We start from the raw sequence: 19,185 nt of genomic DNA on the forward strand, positions 1-19,185 counted from the left end.
GTGAAAATACAGAAATTATTTTGCTTAGGTATTTGTTCAACCTAGTGTGCTCCTGTTGCATATATAATGTAGTAACCAATGTTTTGATCCCAAACAATGTGCTTTATGGAGGAATGTTTTCAGTTTGGGGTTAAACTCTTTTATTTATATTGCAAACTCGGAAAATTCCTTGCTTCTTTTAAATTGAAAAGCCTAACAGAAACTGCAGATTTGATTTTTAAAATTCTAAGTTACGCTTTTTCTCAACCTGAAAAATATTCTCGGTTAAATCTTAGTTTTCTATCCAATGTGATTGAAGAACCTATTAAAAAACTGTTGAAAAATGAAGTGGATGGAATCGTTGTCTTTGAATGGCAAATGTTACTAATTTATTTTTGTTTTTCTGTATCTTCCCATATTCTCTACAATAAACTTTTTTGTCAAGAGGAGCAAACAGTTGAAATTCCAGAAGAGCAATTTTATAAGACATTTTAAAGCTAAATTCAAAACTAGCTTATTAATGTTCTTTGCTAGAAAATGTATCCTTTAAAGATCTTTCTTGCTTTCCCTAACTAATAGAGAAGATCACCATTGTGGATCTACAGTTTCAGGATTTTGTACTTATGCCCTATATTGCACAATAGTACTAATTTATTGGTAAGTTTTTGTGGCCATGCTTGATATATTATAGTTTTCTCCATTAATTTGCTCCAGAGTAAGATTTCCTGATCTCCAGGGAAGAGAAAAACATAGCAGTGTTGCTTCATTGCCCAGGTGACATTCCACCAAATAATGTGACATTCTTTAAGGGCCTTGGAAGTCCAAACCAGTCCTATCTGGGTAAGACCAACGTGAGAAAGAGAAAGCCAACTAAAAGCATTAATTATTAGAGGGGGAAATGTCAATATAAAAATGGTTGAATGAGTCTGCAGTTTTAGTTTGCAGTTCTCCCAATTTTAGGGAACTTATGAAAGCAATAACAGACCACTGAAGAAATCTGGGAAGATTAGCAGCAGGAATTAGTGGCTAAATTGCTACACAAGTTGAATGTGAGAAAGAGCTTTGACATAGAATTCTCTCTCTCTCTCTCTCTCTCTCTCTCTCTCTCACACACACACACACACACACACACACATACAGAGGATTTGAAGCTTGGAAGCCATTTCTGAGACTAGTTACTAGTTTTTGAGTATTACATGTAGAAATTTTATCATTCATTAATGTAATCCAGTATAAATGACACACAAGGGTTTTTTATGGTAGGACCCCTGACAACTCCTGTGGGCTGACTGTAAGGTCTTTCTTATACTTCACTGCCTTTATGGCACCACCAAGAATGAGTTCTTCCCCTATGGGCACAACTAGCCATTCTGTTCTAGGACTATTACAGAATATTTTCTGTTCCTCTATTTTTACTTCCAGCATGTTGTTTTTAATTGCTATTTGCTGGCCTGTTCCTTGGTGAACTATCAAGCTCCTAGGAGTTCAAGGACAGTGTCTCTTCTCTTTTGTTGTATCACTAGGATTCTAAAGTACCTGATAGATACTCAGTAAATTATTTGTTAAATAAGTGTTTGACAGTTGGACAAAGAGATTAAACTATTTTAAAGCTCTCATAGAATGTGACTCCTTCTACAGTTCACTAGGTATTTACTAGTTTTGAAATATAGATCAGTAATAATAACCATTCAAATCATGGTCAATAGAATAGACATAAACTATAGGTGAGCGTCATTAATGCAGTAACCAACTTATTTTCCCAAAATATGTATTTGCTGATAAGTGTGGTTATCAACAATATAGGAAAGAGAAGGAAATAGTTGTGAGTTACACTTAATGAAAAAAATGATTGTAAAAGCTACAGTGTGATGCAACACTGGACTAAAAGTCAAAGGATCCTCATTAAATCTCTACCACATTAGATATATGATCTTGTAAGTAAAGTTGGGGGTGAAGGCTTAGAATTTGTCTCAAGGTTGTTGTGAATTCAAGTGAGATAAACCCTAAATAATCTGTGTGAAAATATTTTTTAAACTAATGGTATGTAAATGTCGAGCAATAAAGTGCAGCCTTTAGGAGAATAGCTTATCATATAGATCTGGGTTCAACTTCTGCAACTTACTAGCTGTATCACCTTGGAGAGTTTAATTAATCTAAGATTAGGTTTCCTCATGTTTAAATATATCACATATGTACTATTCATAAATGCAGAGGATACATGTCTAGTACATACTTTGTAAGCTTCTTTTTTCATTTTATTGATATTTAGTTTGAGTTTATATACTAAATTTCTAAAGGAGATGTAGGCATTCCATAAAACTGAGCAGCAGGTTTAGGGTATGCAGAAAAGAATAGAATTTGAAATGAGACTACACAAAAAAATAGAAGAACAAGAAAAGTGTTCTTCCAGCAAAGATTCTAAACTAATTTTTTTTAATAGAAACTGAGCGATATCAGCACGTAATATGTTCTTTTAGCAACAGCAGTGACCTAGTATTTACTGTATAAGGATTTTCCCAAGCTCATGATCAGTAATATTTAGAATTAATATAAGATCTTTCATTTCTAAATTTTTGTCCTAAAAGTGAATTATAGATATTTATTAAAATTGTGCAGATCTAGAGACTTTTGAGTTTATGCTTATGCTTAAAATTTTTACCTTTTATCTAAATGTTTTTATATTTTTAATCCTCTAGAAATTGGAATGTAAAGAATACAATGGACACATAAACTAGAATAAAATTTTCCTCTTGATGACTCACCGAGATTAGTTTGATATTGGAAAATAGTTTGATATTGGAAAATATTAGTAAATTAAACAGTAGTTGAAGTATAGCTATCATGAGTTCGTGTTTCACCTTAGTCCTGAAAAAGATTATTACTCATTTGTTCTAAGGAAAGAATTTTTTAGGAGATTATTGAATATTTCCTTTTTTTTTTTTTATTTTATAGAGGTATGTTTATTTATTTATTTGTTTGTTTGTTTGTTTTGTTTATACAAGCACTGGGTACAGTCAGAAATGCGGGAGGGTGAGAGAATTCACCAGAGCCAGAGCAGGGAGCAGAGCAGGCAGAAGGACCGAAGTACACTGCTGAGGGGAGCAGGGGGCGGCAGGAGAGGTCTGCGCGCCATGTGGGACCCTCCTCCGGTGGCCGGGGAGCAGCCGGGGATCGAACCGGCACTGCAGAGGCTGCGGGTAGCTTCGCAACCCAGCGCTCAACCACTGCGCCACCGGGGAGGCCCTGAATATTTCCTTTTAATTCAAGTAAATGAATATAGTAAAATGAATTGTGGTCAGTGAGAATGTTTTCCACTTAATTTCTTCCTGTAGAGACCTTGTTTTACTATTTCCCTTTTTTCTTATTGTGAAATAAAGAGACTGGCTCATATAAGTATTTATATATATAAGTTTATTTAATATATATATATAATGTGTATGCATATATATGTTAGGTATATTTAGAAAGAGTTGAATAAATGTGTATCTTTATAGTGATAGGATCTTTATTTTTACCTGAAGCTATTAAAACTACCTTTAAAATTAGTCACTCTGTGAATAAAATTATCTAATAGCTTATGTGAACTCCTTTATTTGTTCATTGTTAGCTATTTAATAAATTTTACGACGTTGGTTAATCATTTTGTAAAAATTTATGCTATTTCACAGGTATATTCAAATTTAACATAAGATTTTTGTTGCTTTCTTTGTATCACTATTATGACTGCCTCATACAACAAAATTTTCAGGTTTGAATCTTAATGCTATCTGAAAATATTTTGACTTATCCAGATAACTGAATAAGTTACTAAGTTTTATAGGTGCAGATATATTTTACGACTTATATAAGCGCAGCAAAATTTTTAAAAGCAGGAGAAAATCCCAATTTATAAAGGAATTTAATATATGACAAAGTAATATTTTAATCCAATGGGGGGAAAGAGATATATATGCATAACTTTTGACACAACTTGTCTGTTTTTAGAAAAATAAAATTTATCCAATACTTTCGGCATAAACAAAAACCAATTGCAGATGAATGAAAAGCTTAAATGTAAACAAAACATTTAAAATATTATCTTATAAATTTTCTTTAGGCATACTATCTAGATGTAGTGATGACTTTTTAAACTGAGATAGGAAAACTAAAAACCTTTTAAAAAATCCAAAAAAAAACCCAGGCATCTGAGATTGCATAGAAATAAAGAATTTTTCAAAGTCAAAAATAAAGGACAAAAGACAGCCTTTTAAAAATGTTTGCAATATGTATAACAAATAGAGTTAACATTTATAAAAACAATATATTTTTTAAAGCTCCACACAATAGACACATAGGTAAAACATCTAACTAAAACTTCAAGAAATCCAAACATGGAAATATTTTTTGCTGACTAGCAAAAATTAAGTGGTAAGCTTACTATTAGCAGGGCTGTGTTCTCATAAGATGCTAGTGGGGATATGGATTCTTATAGGGTTTTTAGTCGACGGTATCTATTCATATTCCACTCTATGGAATCTTTTTCTTAGAAATAAAAGCACGGGTGAGTAAGCAAGTGTTTATATGAACATTGATTGCTGCAGTGTTTATAGTAGCAAAAACCTGGGAACAAAGGGAGTGCCTGTCAATAGGGGTATTGTTATATAAATTTGGCTCCTGTGTCAGGTGATGGTATGTTTTTGAAGTCATTAAAAAGTGGGAGTTAAATCTATACTGATGAGTTAAGAAGATTTCCAAAGAGATCCTGAAAACATTTCCTTCATGTATCTTTGGTGAGAACAGCAAAATTTTTGAGAAACAGATATATGAGATCCAATTATCATACAACAATTGAAAATCATCCTGAGTTTTATATGTGCTTACATAGTTGTCAACATTGGAAGAAAGAAGTGTGAAAGAAGAAATAGAAAGATAAAAGGCAGGATATCCACAGTAACTTGCATGGAAGACTACATGTTTGCGCATGTCTGTTTAAGATGAATTGCAGAAAGAATCACCATGTTTAGTGGTTATCTCAGAGTGGTTGGATGGGCATTTCAGGTGATTTTTACTTTTCTATGTTACGTGTTTTTATTTTTGCAATGAACATACTCTGCTGGGTATATATAGTATACGTAATGATTCAGTGAGGGATTATACAATTAACTTGGATTTTTATTTCTTGTTTTAGCACTCATTGAATCATTAAAAAATATTTTTAAGTAAGTTACATAGACAGCACATGTACAAGTACAGTAAAAAGTATATATTCATATGTGTGAGTGTGTTTCCCCCTTTCAATCTCTATTCTTTTTTCCCATGTATTTGTTCACAGAGGTAGCATCTCTTCTTATTATTTTGAATTCTACATTTTTTCACCTAGCATTGTTATATTGGAGGCCTTTACCCATTGATACAGTTAAAGCTATCTCATCTATATATGTGTGTGTATATTTATACATGTATAATTTATTATTATACATACATAAATTATATAAAATTTAGTATTCTATTGTATTAATGTACCATCATAGCCATATGTAACATTTCTTGAGTGTTTATTTCTACTCTAGGCTTTTCTTAATACTTTAGATGTCTTAACTCACAGAAACCTGATAACAACCTTGTAAAATAGATATTGCTTTCATCCCCTTGTAACAAATGAGGCAAATTAGGCATTCAACTCCTAAGAAATAGGACTGGGGATTTGAACCCAGGTAATTTCTTAACCAGTGATCACTATCTTAATACCTTTGAGTATGCAGTCTCTTACGCTACCACAAGTTTGGTAGTTTTACTTATGGACAGTCCAATCTTTTCTATAAGAAATAGTGCTGTAATAAATATTTTGAAAATAGAACATTTTGTACACATAAAATATATTCATAAAAATGGAAGAGCTATGCAAAGGATATGTACATTTTTAATTTTGGTGGGTATTGCCAAGTTCTCTAATACAGAGGGCCACTGAAGTTCATGTTTTTTGTCAGTATTTGACAGAAATGTGCCCTCTAATTTGAACCTTTGGGAAGCTGAATAACTGAGCATTTGTAGCATTCCTGAATTATGTGTGACTTACCATCATGTGATAGCAATAGGTTACCACATATCTAATCAGTGTAACAACATCAGTATAATTAAGGCCTAACATTTGAATTCCTTGGTAAGCTTTCCAGATAGAACTTGGTATATTCTCCCTCTGGTAAGCTTTCCAGTTAGAACTTAGTATATTCTCTGTGTGATTTATACATTGAAATTCTGTCAGTTGATGTTTGAATGTATATTAGGGTAAAGTGGTGCAATTGTCATTAACTGAGAGTTGCTGATTTTATGTACCAAAATAATTACATAAAGAATTTCCTATGAATAGGGAAGGAGATTGACAATATAAGCAGTGAGAATATAATAGCTTGAAAATGTTGGAATAGCTATACCTTTTCATTTGCAAAATGAACTTTCAGTAAGTTGTAAGTACTAGTGTTAGGTAATACAGATTTAGACAGTCTAAGGGGCTTTATTCAGATGAGTTGCAAAATTCACAAGTTGCTTTAAATTATGTTCTGTGTCCTCTATTTCATTTGTTTCAAGGAAGGAAAAAAATACCTCTTATGATTAATTCTTAAAACAGTCTGACAGATATCACACTTTTGAATATGATTCAAAGCAGACACTTAAAATATAGAATCTGCTTATAGTGCCTGCTATTGTTTAGTGTGTGGGGGGTGTGTGTGTGTTAATATGATCTCATCCTCACCCAAGATGCTGTTGGATAAGAGAGTGAAGGAAGTACTTAAAAAATAGGGAGAGAGGTAGGCTCTACATTATTTAGTGTAGACTAGTTCTTCCTCAAATTAGAGCAGTATAGAACAAGACAATAACTCTCCCTTTTTCTACCTTCCAAATTAATCACTGAACCATAGCAACTTTGACATCCAGAATATTAGTGCTTAGTTGGAATCTTGAAAGACAAAACCCTTCTGTGGATTGAATTAGGATTTTCTTAAATCCCAGCCCAAGTTACTGGCATCAAGCCATGTTATAAAAATATAAATGGGTAAGTTCTTTAGAGGCATAGCTGGCTTCTATACTCCTGATCTGCTAGGAGACTGGAAATTCCTAGGGTTTGTTGAACTTGACAAGAGAGTGCCCACACAGCCTTATCTGGAGCCATATGAATTCATTCTAAACAAACAGACAAAAACCTGTTTGGTTGTTTTCAATTCTTCCCCCTGCGATGCTCCTAGTTTAAGTTTCCTTTACCAGCCTCATAGGCCACGTAGCCTAGTAACTTTTAGCTAACAAGTAAAACAGAAGTGAATATGATGTGGTCTGTGTAAGCATTATGCCCTTAAGAGTAGTTGTGTTACCAATATTTTGTCCTTTGAAAAAATAGTTTTATTGAGATAAAATTGACATACTTGCAGATAGTTGAAACATTCAGTCTGATGTTTTGATGAATGTATAGATACCCTAGAAACCTTCACTATAATCAATAGTGAACATATTAAAACATGTTTCCATGTGCTTCTTCATGAATCTTCCGTGCTTCTCCTCTGCCCGTTACCAAGCAAACACTGATCTGTTTTTCTGTGACTAGGTTAGTTTGCATTTTCTGGAATTTTATATAAATGGAACTGTTTTCTTTTCGGTCTGCCTTTTACTTAGCATAATTACTTTTAGATTCTTGTAGATTGTTATATGTTTCAATGATTCATTTATTTTTATTGCTTTTCTATTATATGGATATACCACAATTTGTTTATCCAGAACTTACTAATGAGTATTTGGGTTGTATTTCCATTTTTTCTCCTGTTATTATGAATAAAACTGCTATGAGCATCTATATAAAAGTCTGTATTTGGACATACACCTTCATTTCTCATGGATAAGTCCCAAGGAGTAGAATGACTGGCTGGTATGTTTAACTATTTAAGAATCTGCCAAATCATATTCCAATATGATTAGGATATTAGGCCAAAATGAGTATTCAGTGAACTTTAAAGGGGGTATATCAGTTTTCACTTAGTGAATGAGAGTTACCTGTTTCCCACACCTTTGCCTGTACTGTCACTGAGCACTATATAATAATTACCTACAGTGTGTCAAGGTGCTTTACTATGTAACATGAGTATTCAGTGAACACACAGAAGTCCTCTCTGTTTTCCTGGCATTTGCAGTCTTAACACTGAACAACTCGTGCACAGATTTTTATTATACTAGGGGCAAGTGCTATAAAGGAACAATGTTAAGCACATGCCAGGGAATTGGAAGTTAATTCCTTAGCAAATTATACTATTGAAATCCTCCATCTGTGATTAAGTCCTTCTCCTGTACCCATAGCCAATTTAGTTAAATAAACCCTTGTTGTTAATCATAAAATACCAGGCAAACCATTAAAAGTGAGGATATCTTGTGCTCTCAATTGAAAATATCTGTGAACTTTTGACTAAAGTCCTATCTTTAAATCCATGTTGTGATTTTTTTTCCACTTGTATTAGGCAGTATTCTTTTGTTCTCGTTTTATGCCTTAGGTCATATTTTCATTGCAGAGATTTCATGAATTTCCGACTTGGAGATAAACCTATTTATGGTCACACTTTTTAAACATTGGGCCTACTATGCCTTTGCAGTTTGTGAATCTTCTCTTCTAGATAAGTGATAGGAAAGACCCGTTTAAATATATAAACATCCTCTTAATATAAAAGAAATAGCATTTTCACTGCAACACAATCGATGCTGACTCTTGGAGGTCTGTACATTCATACATCCACTTCAAATACATACATTGCTTATATTTGTCCAGTTTGGATGCTTGAAATACCATTTTTGTGTTTGGTTTGTTTTGGTAAAGCAACCACATTTTTTTTCATTAATCAACATTCAAAGAGTGATATTGGTAATGTGGCAATTTTTAAATGATATGGTGATATGGCAGAGTTTTTTAATAATTAGATTTATTTTCTTACATATTTGTTCAGTTTTTTACAATATGTGATTTCCCCACTCAGGTGTAGTCCCTGTAGTTCTTCTACCACCATAGCACCTGTAAACCATCATCATAGTCCCTGTGCTTTTCCCTTTCCTGTTTTGATTTCTCTCCCTCCCTCTCACCTGCTGGAAGCCTCATAGGTATGGTCAACTTGCAAGTTTTATCTTTCTCTGGCCCTTGGTTCAATTTCTCTGTATTCCACATATAAGTGAAACAATCTGATATAGCAGTTTTAAAAGAGAAGTTTCTAAGTATTTTGAGCAGTAGCTTTATAATAAGTAGTTGTAAAACTTCTGGTTGACTACTTTTGAAAAGAGGTAATTCTCATGCATGACTGTTGGCTTTTTTTTTTTTTTTTTTCCACTTGCTAAGCTTAACTTCACAGGCAGTTTATCTGAGAAAACCCATCCAAAGCCAAATAGCCATTGGAGTGCTTGTGTAGAGTATTTCTTCACATTGTAGAGGCCATAGAGGTTAAGGAGTCTCTCAAAAGAGAATTTGCTAAGGAAAAAATTGCTCAGGTGAGACATCAGATATGGTATTCACAATATGGGGTTGGTTGCTTTATCTTGATTTCACCTCGTCAGTAAATTAAAATAAATAAAATGTAAAAAAAATACAGCAGCAACAAAAAATGGGACACTGTCTAGATACCCAGTAGGAAAATTATTAGGTGTTTATAAACTATGGTTTACATCCCAGTTCTTGTATGCATAAATAAATAAAAAATAAATCTTTTTTAAAAAGATGCTTATGAATAGCAATGTGTAAAATTGTGTTTCTGTATGTCTTTACTCTGATTTCCAGTTTTGTCTGTATATTTTCTTGTAGTCTGTCTAGGTAGTTTTTGTAAACCAATTTTTAAAAGATTTATTTATTTATGCAAGAACCGGGGTACAGGCCAGATGTGTGGGAGGGTGAGAGGATTCACTAGAGACAGAGCAGGGAACAGAACAGGCAGACTGACTGAAATATACTGCTGAGGGAAGCAGCAGGCGAGACAGGAAAGGTCTGCTGCACCATGTGGGCATCTCTACTGCCGGTGGCGAATCAAACAGCACTGCAGAGGCTGTGGACAGCTTCATAGTGCTACACTCAACAGCCTGCGCCACCAGGGAGTCCCTGTAAACCATTTTCTTTTAAGATTTATTTTTTATTTATTTATGCCTGCAAGAGCTGGGATGTTAGCCAGAGGTGCTAGGGGTGAGAAGATTCACCAGAGCGGAGTGGGGACCAGAACAGGCAGATCTACTGAGATACACTGCTGAGGGGAGCTGCAGGAGAGATAGGAGAGGTCTGCCCTGGTCAGGTCCCTGGCTGGGGATCAGACTGAGGCCACAGCTGTGATAGTGCTGAGACTTAACTCCAGTGCTACCAGGGAGGCCCTGTAAACTATTTTAAGTAGTGACCTATGTTTGCATTTATTCTTAACTGGTTGACCTATGCATTATTTTTTTAAAATAGCACTATGAAAATATGTATACATATGAAAAGCATTTTTGAAATTCTCTCATCTTATATTTTAATTTAGTGAACCAGTAAAGGCAACATGGACCCAGATGCTTTCTGTCTTTTTGTCTTGCCATTCTTTACAAGGTAGCCTGTCTGCTTGGATTAACTTCTTTATCACCCTACTATGGCTGCACATCCCATGCAGATGATCACATCCCAAGGGAAAAAAGAATGTTTCTCTTTGCTTGTATCTTATAAAAGAGCAAATAGTCTTTCCCAGAATTTTCCGGCAGATTTTGCTTAATCTATCAGAACATCATTACATGTTCATTTCCAAACTAGCCATTAGCAAATGAACTGGAATTACCTTAATGGATTTATTAGAATTTGAACCAAGTTAGGAATTTGTTGGCAAGGAAAAGAATGAGCTGCTTAGTCATATTCAATAGTTTGCCTTCCTACTAGGGATACTAGGTAGATAGATTAAATGAAGTGATTAGGAAAATGCTTCACAAAACAATTTAGTACTATATAAATATGATGTTATTGGCAGGAACTCTAAGTAGTTTCTAACTCTTTGACCAAGCATAAAAATACTCAACAGATTTTTTTTTAAAAAGATTTATTTTTATACAAGAACTGGGGTACAGATCAGAGGCGCAGGAGGGTAAGAAGATTCACCAGAGACAGAATGGGGAGCAGAACAGGCAGATGAACCTCAATCCACTGCTGAGGGGAGCAGCAGGCAAGACAGGAGAGGTCTGCTGCGCCATGTGGGTATCTCCCTGTCTGGCCGGGAATCAAACCCCCACTGCAGAGACTGCGGACAGGTTCACAGCGCTGTGCTTAACCCTCTGGCCACTGGGGACGCCCAGTACTCTACAGATTTATGGTGCCTCTCTCTAAGAAGATAAACTGCATAAAAATAAGTATTGGATTGTAATCAACTAGATTCTTCTTCATCTTTAAAAAAATCTATTATTTCCAAAGATAGTCTTTAATCAGTCGACTGCAGTATACTTTTTCAGGTGTTAGATTCAAATACTTAAGTACCTGTGATATACCCCCAGATTTTTGCATGTAAATAAATAGTTTTGGGACTTTAGTGTTTAGCTTTTATACCCACCCTTGTCCCCAACAGCTATATTACCCAAAACTAGTAGTAAAATAATTATTTCTGGAATAGTGAAATTACCAGGTATAGCACATTATTAATAAATTTTGATTTGGAGTGGACCTTGTAAAATGGAAGAAAAAGAAGTGGGCCTCTGGTGTTGTTTGTCACTGCAGTGTTCTGCAGCATGTGGGGGAGAGACCGATGACTCATTAGATCAGATGGCTGTTTAAGCCAACTTTCTGGATTTTTCCCATTCTATAGCAGGATTTTTTTTTCCTTAATTTTTCACAAATATGGAAGGAAAAAAGACCTACAATTTGTAACTTTAGGAATCCGAGTTATAATTCTTTTTTTTATTCTTAAAGTGGGTTTCAGTCATAGGCAATTTTCTTTTATAATCATTGAGTTGATTTTTATAAGAATTTTCATGAGATCAATTTTATTTAAAGTAGGTATCGTGTTTTTATATTTTAAATGATTGAGAATACAAGAAGAGCTCTACATTGTATTAAGAATGAGTTATTAAATATAAAATAAGAATATAAAACTTGATGTAGCACTAAATTATATCATGATAGTTTGACCTTAGGGATATTTAAGATTAACTTTCACTTTATTATCTAATTTAAATATAACTTGGTTATTGAAAGTTTGACTGTCTTAGGAGATTGCTTTTCTAACATCTTTAGATGTTTGCTTTTTCACTTAGAGGAATAAGCATCTAGGAGGGAAGCAGAAGATTTTAGTTGAGTATTTTCATAGATAACAATGAAGAGTTATTGGTGGATATAAATTAGTATGTTGTATAACCATGCTTAGCAAACTGCTATTATATGTTTAGTTGAATTTAGTGGTTAAGTTAATAGATATATCTAATGAATCATTTTGTTTTTATTTGTAAGATCCCTTTTTGATATTTTTCTTATAAAGCAGATATGAGATGAAGTAGAAAGCAAAACTTATTTTGGTTTAAGAGGATTTACAAAGAACAAGGAAATTGCCTTGCTATAGTAGATTGTCAAGATTCTGGAAAAGGGGCCTCCCTGGTGGCGCAGCAGTTGAGCGCTGGGTTGCGAAGCTGCTCGCACCTCTGCAGCACCGGTTCGATCCCCGGCTGCTCCCCAGCCACTGGAGGAGGGTCCCACATGGCGCGCAGACCTCTCCTGCCACCCGCTGCTCCCCTCAGCAGTGTACTTCGGTCCTTCTGCCTGTTCTGTTCCCCACTCTGGCTCTGGTGAATTCTCTCACCCTCCTGCACTTCTGACTGTACCCAGTGCTTGTATAAATAAATAAATCTTAAAAAAAAAAAAAGATTCTGGAATGGCGCTTGAGGGGGGTTGTTTATTCAGTGTTTACTTGTTTCTCAGCACTTGGGGTGCTTTGGTGAAAATCTTGACAAGTGTAACAGAATTCCTGTATCAGTGTAATTGCAAATTTTAATGTGTCAGAGATCCTATTACCTTGGAAATTTCTCAAAGTGCATACCTGTTAAGAACTAACTTCTTAATTTCAGAGTCTGAAATGTTGGACCTAGGAAAGCATTTTCAATCCTGTCAGAAAATGGTACTTTAGAAGTTAAGTAAACTCTTGTGAACTGGGACTTCTTTTCTGTAACTGCTATTGGTGTGCCTATATTGAAGGACAAGAAGCAAGTTCCTTGGTAGAAACTGAGACTTTGCTTGTGCCTCACCGCTCCTGTCTGTTCTTTAACTTCCCTTGAGGCTTTGCAATAAAAGTCTTGCTTTCCTAACGCGCTTTTGTATTCCTAACCCCATTTCACAAAATGACTTACAAAAACAGGCTAAAAATTATATTGGTTCAAGTGTGATTCTTACATTTCAGTTTTCCAGGAAGTAATTATTCAGCTTGTTCATTATTTGAGTAATTTGGATTTCTGGCAACAGATGTCAAGAGAATCTGGTGTATAAGGTGTTTGCTAGGAATCAACATGTGAGAGGAAGGGAGCGAAGCAGAATTGGGCAGATGAAGAAGCAGCAGCAATGCACAGCTGACAAAACCTCACTGAAGCCAGTGGGGAGATCTTCAGTGAGGATTGCTTGTGGGACTATCCCATAGCTCCTGCTGTGGCTGGGCCTTTATATATCTGCTCTGCTGGTCACTAGGTACAGGTTGACCTGTGAAGGGTGTAAATGTGGGCCAGATCTCTCTCTGTATCTGAGACTGGCCCTGAAGGACTGATAGCAGTTGGCTATCCACTAATCACACCCCCGTGTCCTTCCTTGAAGGGTGCCTATTCTCTTGTCTAGTGTGATGAAACTGCTCTATTAAGGCAGAGACTATTGTCTTCTGTACCTTATATGATTGTTAATTTAGGAGACAGAGTGCAGTGCTTAAAGAGTATAGGCCTAAATTCAAATCCCACCTTCCTACTTACTGGTTTTGTGATCTTGAGCAAAGTTTCATAAATCTCCATTTTTTAGTTTCCTCACTTATAAGGTGGAAGTGGTATTAGGAGTATGAAATTATTGAGTAACTAGTCACTGAGTGCTTATGTTCTTTGCCTTTATGAAACTTGCATTCTAGGATTGATAATAGGTAGTAAATAAGCAAATTAAGCAGAAAATTTATATTCTTTCAGGTAGTTTTAATGCTATGAGGAAGAGCAGGTTAAGAGAATTGAGAATGACCATGGGAAGAGAGGGATTATTTCACAGGAATGAGGAAAAACATTTGGGCCAGAAACACAGTGAGTGTAAAGGTTCAATTTGCTGGAGCCAAGATTAGAATTCCTCTGAATTAAGATATCAGAAGTGCTTGGAGTTTCTTCTTTCATGTGAAAACTGGCATTTTCATCATTTTCTTATTTCATTCTGAAAGATGTGGTAAGAGCTGTTTTGGGGACATATTTGCAACCACTTCTATGCATGTAAAACAATGGAGTAGAAAAGGCTAAATTACTCATAATCATCATATTTTTCTCCTCTTCACATTGGATTTTTAAAAAGTAGGATTGTCTTGATTTGCTATATAAGATTATTAATCAGAGCAAAGGAATGCAGATTTGTGGATTTGGTGTAAAGCATCTCCAAGTTAATTTGTAGTATTATCAGTTAGATTTCATTTTCTTATTAGTTTGATATTACTAGTTCTAAGACCTGGCTGTCTTTGGCAAAAATTAAAGAATTTATGCCTTTAAAAAAAAAGGTTAAAAATTATAGAATCGTTTGTTCCCACAATGGCTAAGATTACTCAGCTGAGTGATAAATCCACAAAGCTTTTGATTTCCACTATTCATTGTTCATATATTTAGAGGCTCTCATTGTTTTAAAGAGATAGTGTGTAAATAATTATTTTGAAACTTGTAACAGACCCTGTCATTGTCTCATGAATTCTCTAAACACCTTTGTGTATCCCAGGAGATTTGTACTGATGAGCTCTGCTCTATGCTTAATGCCTCCATGTTCATCTTTTAAGCCTCAGCTTAGCCTCGTCTCAGTCCATCCTGTCTTGCCCAAGCCTAGGTTAGATGCCTTTGCTTTATGCTCTTCAAAATCAGCTGTTACTATTCCCAGAAGAGCTCATGTGTCATTTTATTGTAAACACTTATTTGTCTTTTTATCCCACCAGGTCAGAAACTCCTTGGAGGAGAGATTGTGTCTTACTACATTATATTTTCTACCTATGGTACAGTGGTACAGCACCTGGCATATAACCAATGCTTAAAAAGCAAAAATCTAGTTTTAGAAAATAAACTTATGATAAACTATACATAATAGCTAGGGGAAAAAAGACAAAAACAAACCAGCCAAGTCTCTAACTAGATTAGGTTCAAGTAACAGGAAATAATACATTAGGTACTTTTTAAAACTTAGGAAATCTTAGGTTACATTAGCAGAATACAATTAGTAGTTAACCAATGTTGCTTTTCTGTTAAGCTTATTAGTTGCCTCAGTACTACCCCACTGCATTTCATAGATGAAACTGAGACTCAAAAGGATAAAGAATTTGATTTGCCCAAGAACACAATTTTAGAAATTCAAACTGTCTAACTAAAAACCTTGGTTTCTGTCTCAATAGAAAGGAGTATCCAGAATGCTAAAGTACTCATGGAACATCTAGAATACTGTGTTTTTTGTTTTTTTTTAATAGAGGCATTTATTTTATTTTATTTATTTATTTATTTATTTAGTTGTTGTTTGTTTGTTTGTTTTTTACATGCACTGGGTACAGTCAGAAGCGCGGGAGAGTGAGAGAATTCACCAGAGCCAGAGCGGGAAGCAGAGCAGGCAGAAGGACCAAAGTACACTGCTGAGGGGAGCAGTGGGTGTGGCAGGAGAGTTCTGCGCGCCATGTGGGACCCTCCTCTGATGTCTGGGGAGCAGCCGGGGATCGAACCGGCACCGCAGAGGCGGCGGGCAGCTTCGCAACCCAGCGCTCAACCGCTGCACCACCAGGGCGGCCCTAGAATACTGTGTTTTTAATTTTGTTTGCTCTGTTTTAGAAGAAACATGGATATGAAATACCTCTAGAAAAGAATAGCCCTGGGAATAAAGATCTGAGAAAGATTATCTTTTGAGGGGCAGTAAAAGCACTGCAGAGAATTTGCTTGTGGCTATACTAACTGGAAGAAATAGGACCAGAGAGTAGAAGTTGTGGGGAAGTAAATTTAGGTTGCATACAAGTGGGGAGTTCTAAAAAAGGGATGACTTTTTCCTAATTGAGGCTCTATTTAAATAGTACTGTTACTGATGACATTTTTGTAAGCATTTTACATTTCACAAGGAACATTTAAACAAATTCATAATTTAATCACAACTCTAGAGTAGGTTTTAATCACAACTCTAGAGTAGAGCATTATTCCTGTATTTCAAGTGAAATTCAGAGATTTTGAATTGTTCAAGAACTCCTCCAGCATGTCACTGGTATGACCAGGATGTATCCCAAGTCTGCTGACTCAAGATCTCATGCTGTTTCCCCTTTGAGAGGCAGATGACCATGTATCACAAATGCTAGGAGCAAGTGCGGGTATTTGAGGGGGAAGTTAGTTATGATTATCAAGTTCTCTTCTGACTGAAAATTTTTGATTTTCTGAAGAATAATATTTGACCTTATTTACTTGTTCACTACTTTTTTGAAGACTTTGCCCTCCCCACTACCAACATAAATGTAAATTTTTTTTCCCTACATTATCTAAATAATGTCTAGAAAATCTTGTTTGCATTTTTATTTTCTATTTTTTGCAGTTCCATACCTGTTTACTCACCAGCCACTTCTAGTGCATCTTTTGGAAGCTAAAAATCTTGGTGAACCAGTTTCTCCTTCTTCCAATTTAATTTCCCTGTGGAGAACATCAGAATACTTATCTTCTTTTTTAACATTTGTGACTGCAGTACTGAGTGATTTTATTTCTAATTCAATTACATTTTTTCCAGTTACTTATGCCATACCTTCATCTTTATTAATAAACTATCAACTTGATGTATTCTTTACCTTATCGCTAATATCATTTCTAAGTTCTGGGTATTTTTCTTGCCCCTTTGATCATATGCTATTCGCTTGTAAGGTCTCATATCTCCATATGACTTTAATCTTTTTTTTCACTCTTGCCTGTTTTTTTAATCACTTAATTCTTCCCTGTAGCTTGTTCCACCATTGCCCTTGTGATGGTACTGAGTACATGTAAATATTGTGATTTATAAGAAAAATATGTATCTAGTCACTCAGAAGACCAAAATATATTTCTCATATATATTTGTTTTTCCAAGTTTTCAGACTCTTAGTTCCTTAAACCCTTGGAATTTGCAGTGTTGATAGTGATAAAGGTGTCCTTTGTCATGTGAAAGAGGTAACTTTTGGAAGCACCTAAGGATTGGGGTTGGTTGCCTGGAGAACCAGCCTTGTGATTTGAGAATTGGGATTTTCCTATCCCACCTCCCCAGTCCTCCCCTTCCCCCCCCCCCCACACCCCTCTAGGGAAGGGAGAGGGACTATGTTTCACCTAAGGCCAATGATTTTATCTATGGCCTTGGTTAAGGGCACTTCCATAAAAATCCAAAAGGACATAGTTAAGACAGTTTCTGAATTGCTGAATGGCTCCACTGGAGTGAGCCTGAGAGCTCTGCACCCTTTCCCACAGACCTGCCCTAGACACCTCTTCCACCTGGCTATTCCTGAGTTATATCTTTTTTTTTTTTTTTTTAAGATTTATTTCATATATACAAGAACCGGGATACAGGCCAGATGTGCAGGAAGGTGAGAGGATTCACCAGAGACAGAGCAGGAAACAGAACACACAGACTGAAATACACTGCTGAGGGGAGCAGTGGGCAAGACAGGAGAGGTCTGCCATGCCATGTGGGTTGCTCTGAGGCCAGCAGGGATCGAACTGACACTGCAGAGGCTGTGGACAGCTTCATAGCGCTGCGCTCAACCACCTGTGCCACCATGGAGGTCCTGAGTTATATCCCTTTATGATAAACCAGTAATCCAGGAAATGCAATGTTTCTGAGTTCTGTGAGCAATTGTAGAAAATTAATAGAACCAAGAGGAGGTTATAGGAATCTCCATTTATAATCAGTCAGTCAGAAATACAGGTGACCAAAAAAAAAAAAAGTGAGAAACACAGGTGGCAGTCTGGGCTTAATACTGGCCTCTAAAGTGGGTGATAGTCTTGGAACACTGATCCCTTTAAGTGTGGAATCTGATGTTCTTTCCAGTTAGACACCCTGCTGGAGAATTACTTGTTGGTGTGGAGTAGCCTCCATATATTTATTTATTTATTTATTTATTTTTAGGGATTTATTTATTTATTTATACATTTATACAAGCACTGGGTACAGTCAGAAGCACGGGAGGGTGAGAGAATTCACCAGAGCCGGAGAGGGGAACAGAACAGGCAGAGTGACGAAGTACACTGCTGAGGGGAGCAGCGGGCGGCAGGAGAGGTCTGCGCACCATGTGGGACCCTCGCCCAGTGGCCGGGAATCGAACCGGTGCTGCAGAGGCTGCAGGCAGCCTTGCAACCCAGCGCTCAACCACTGCGCCACAGGGGAGGCCCAGCCTCCATATATTTATTACTTACAATGGAATTGGGTTCAGGAATCCATTCAGTACATCAAAGCAGAACTGCACTCTTAGCAATGTCATCATTATGCTCCCTGCCCCAATTCTTTGATATCTTAGTTAATGGACAACAACTTGTTTTCCATGGAGTATATGATTCTGTAATGATCCTTCAGTGCCTCTAGAAAGACTGGAAAGCACTCCTGTTTCCTTGCTGAATTAATCCCCAGGGCTCAGGGTTTGGTTTCCCTTTTTGGAGGTAGTTCTTTCTGGACTGAAATGGATTAAATTCAGCCAGCCTCAAAACTTACTTTCATTCACATTGGTTAACACTTTGTCCACTCCTCATCAGTTTCCCCTCAGCTCCCAATGGGTTGTCATTTTGAGCACTTAAGTAATTTTGCCTTACCATACAAATGTTTAAAACCAGTAAAAGTGCTTTTATTTTATTTAAAATACCCAATTTTTATTCCCTAAGTTAAACACTGTCTATTTCTTGGTAGGAACTCAATAAACATAAATTCAGTTCCAGGCAGGGGAAACTACAAGTAAACAGAGCCTGAGGCAGAATGTGTATGTGTATTTGAGCAATGGCAGAGCCGAGTTCAGTATATATATGAAGAACGTTAAGGGGAAAAGAATATGGAGG

The sequence above is a fragment of the Talpa europaea genome (assembly GCF_964194135.1).
Source record: "Talpa europaea genome assembly, chromosome: 4".
In the NCBI taxonomy this organism is placed as follows: Eukaryota; Metazoa; Chordata; class Mammalia; order Eulipotyphla; family Talpidae; genus Talpa; species Talpa europaea.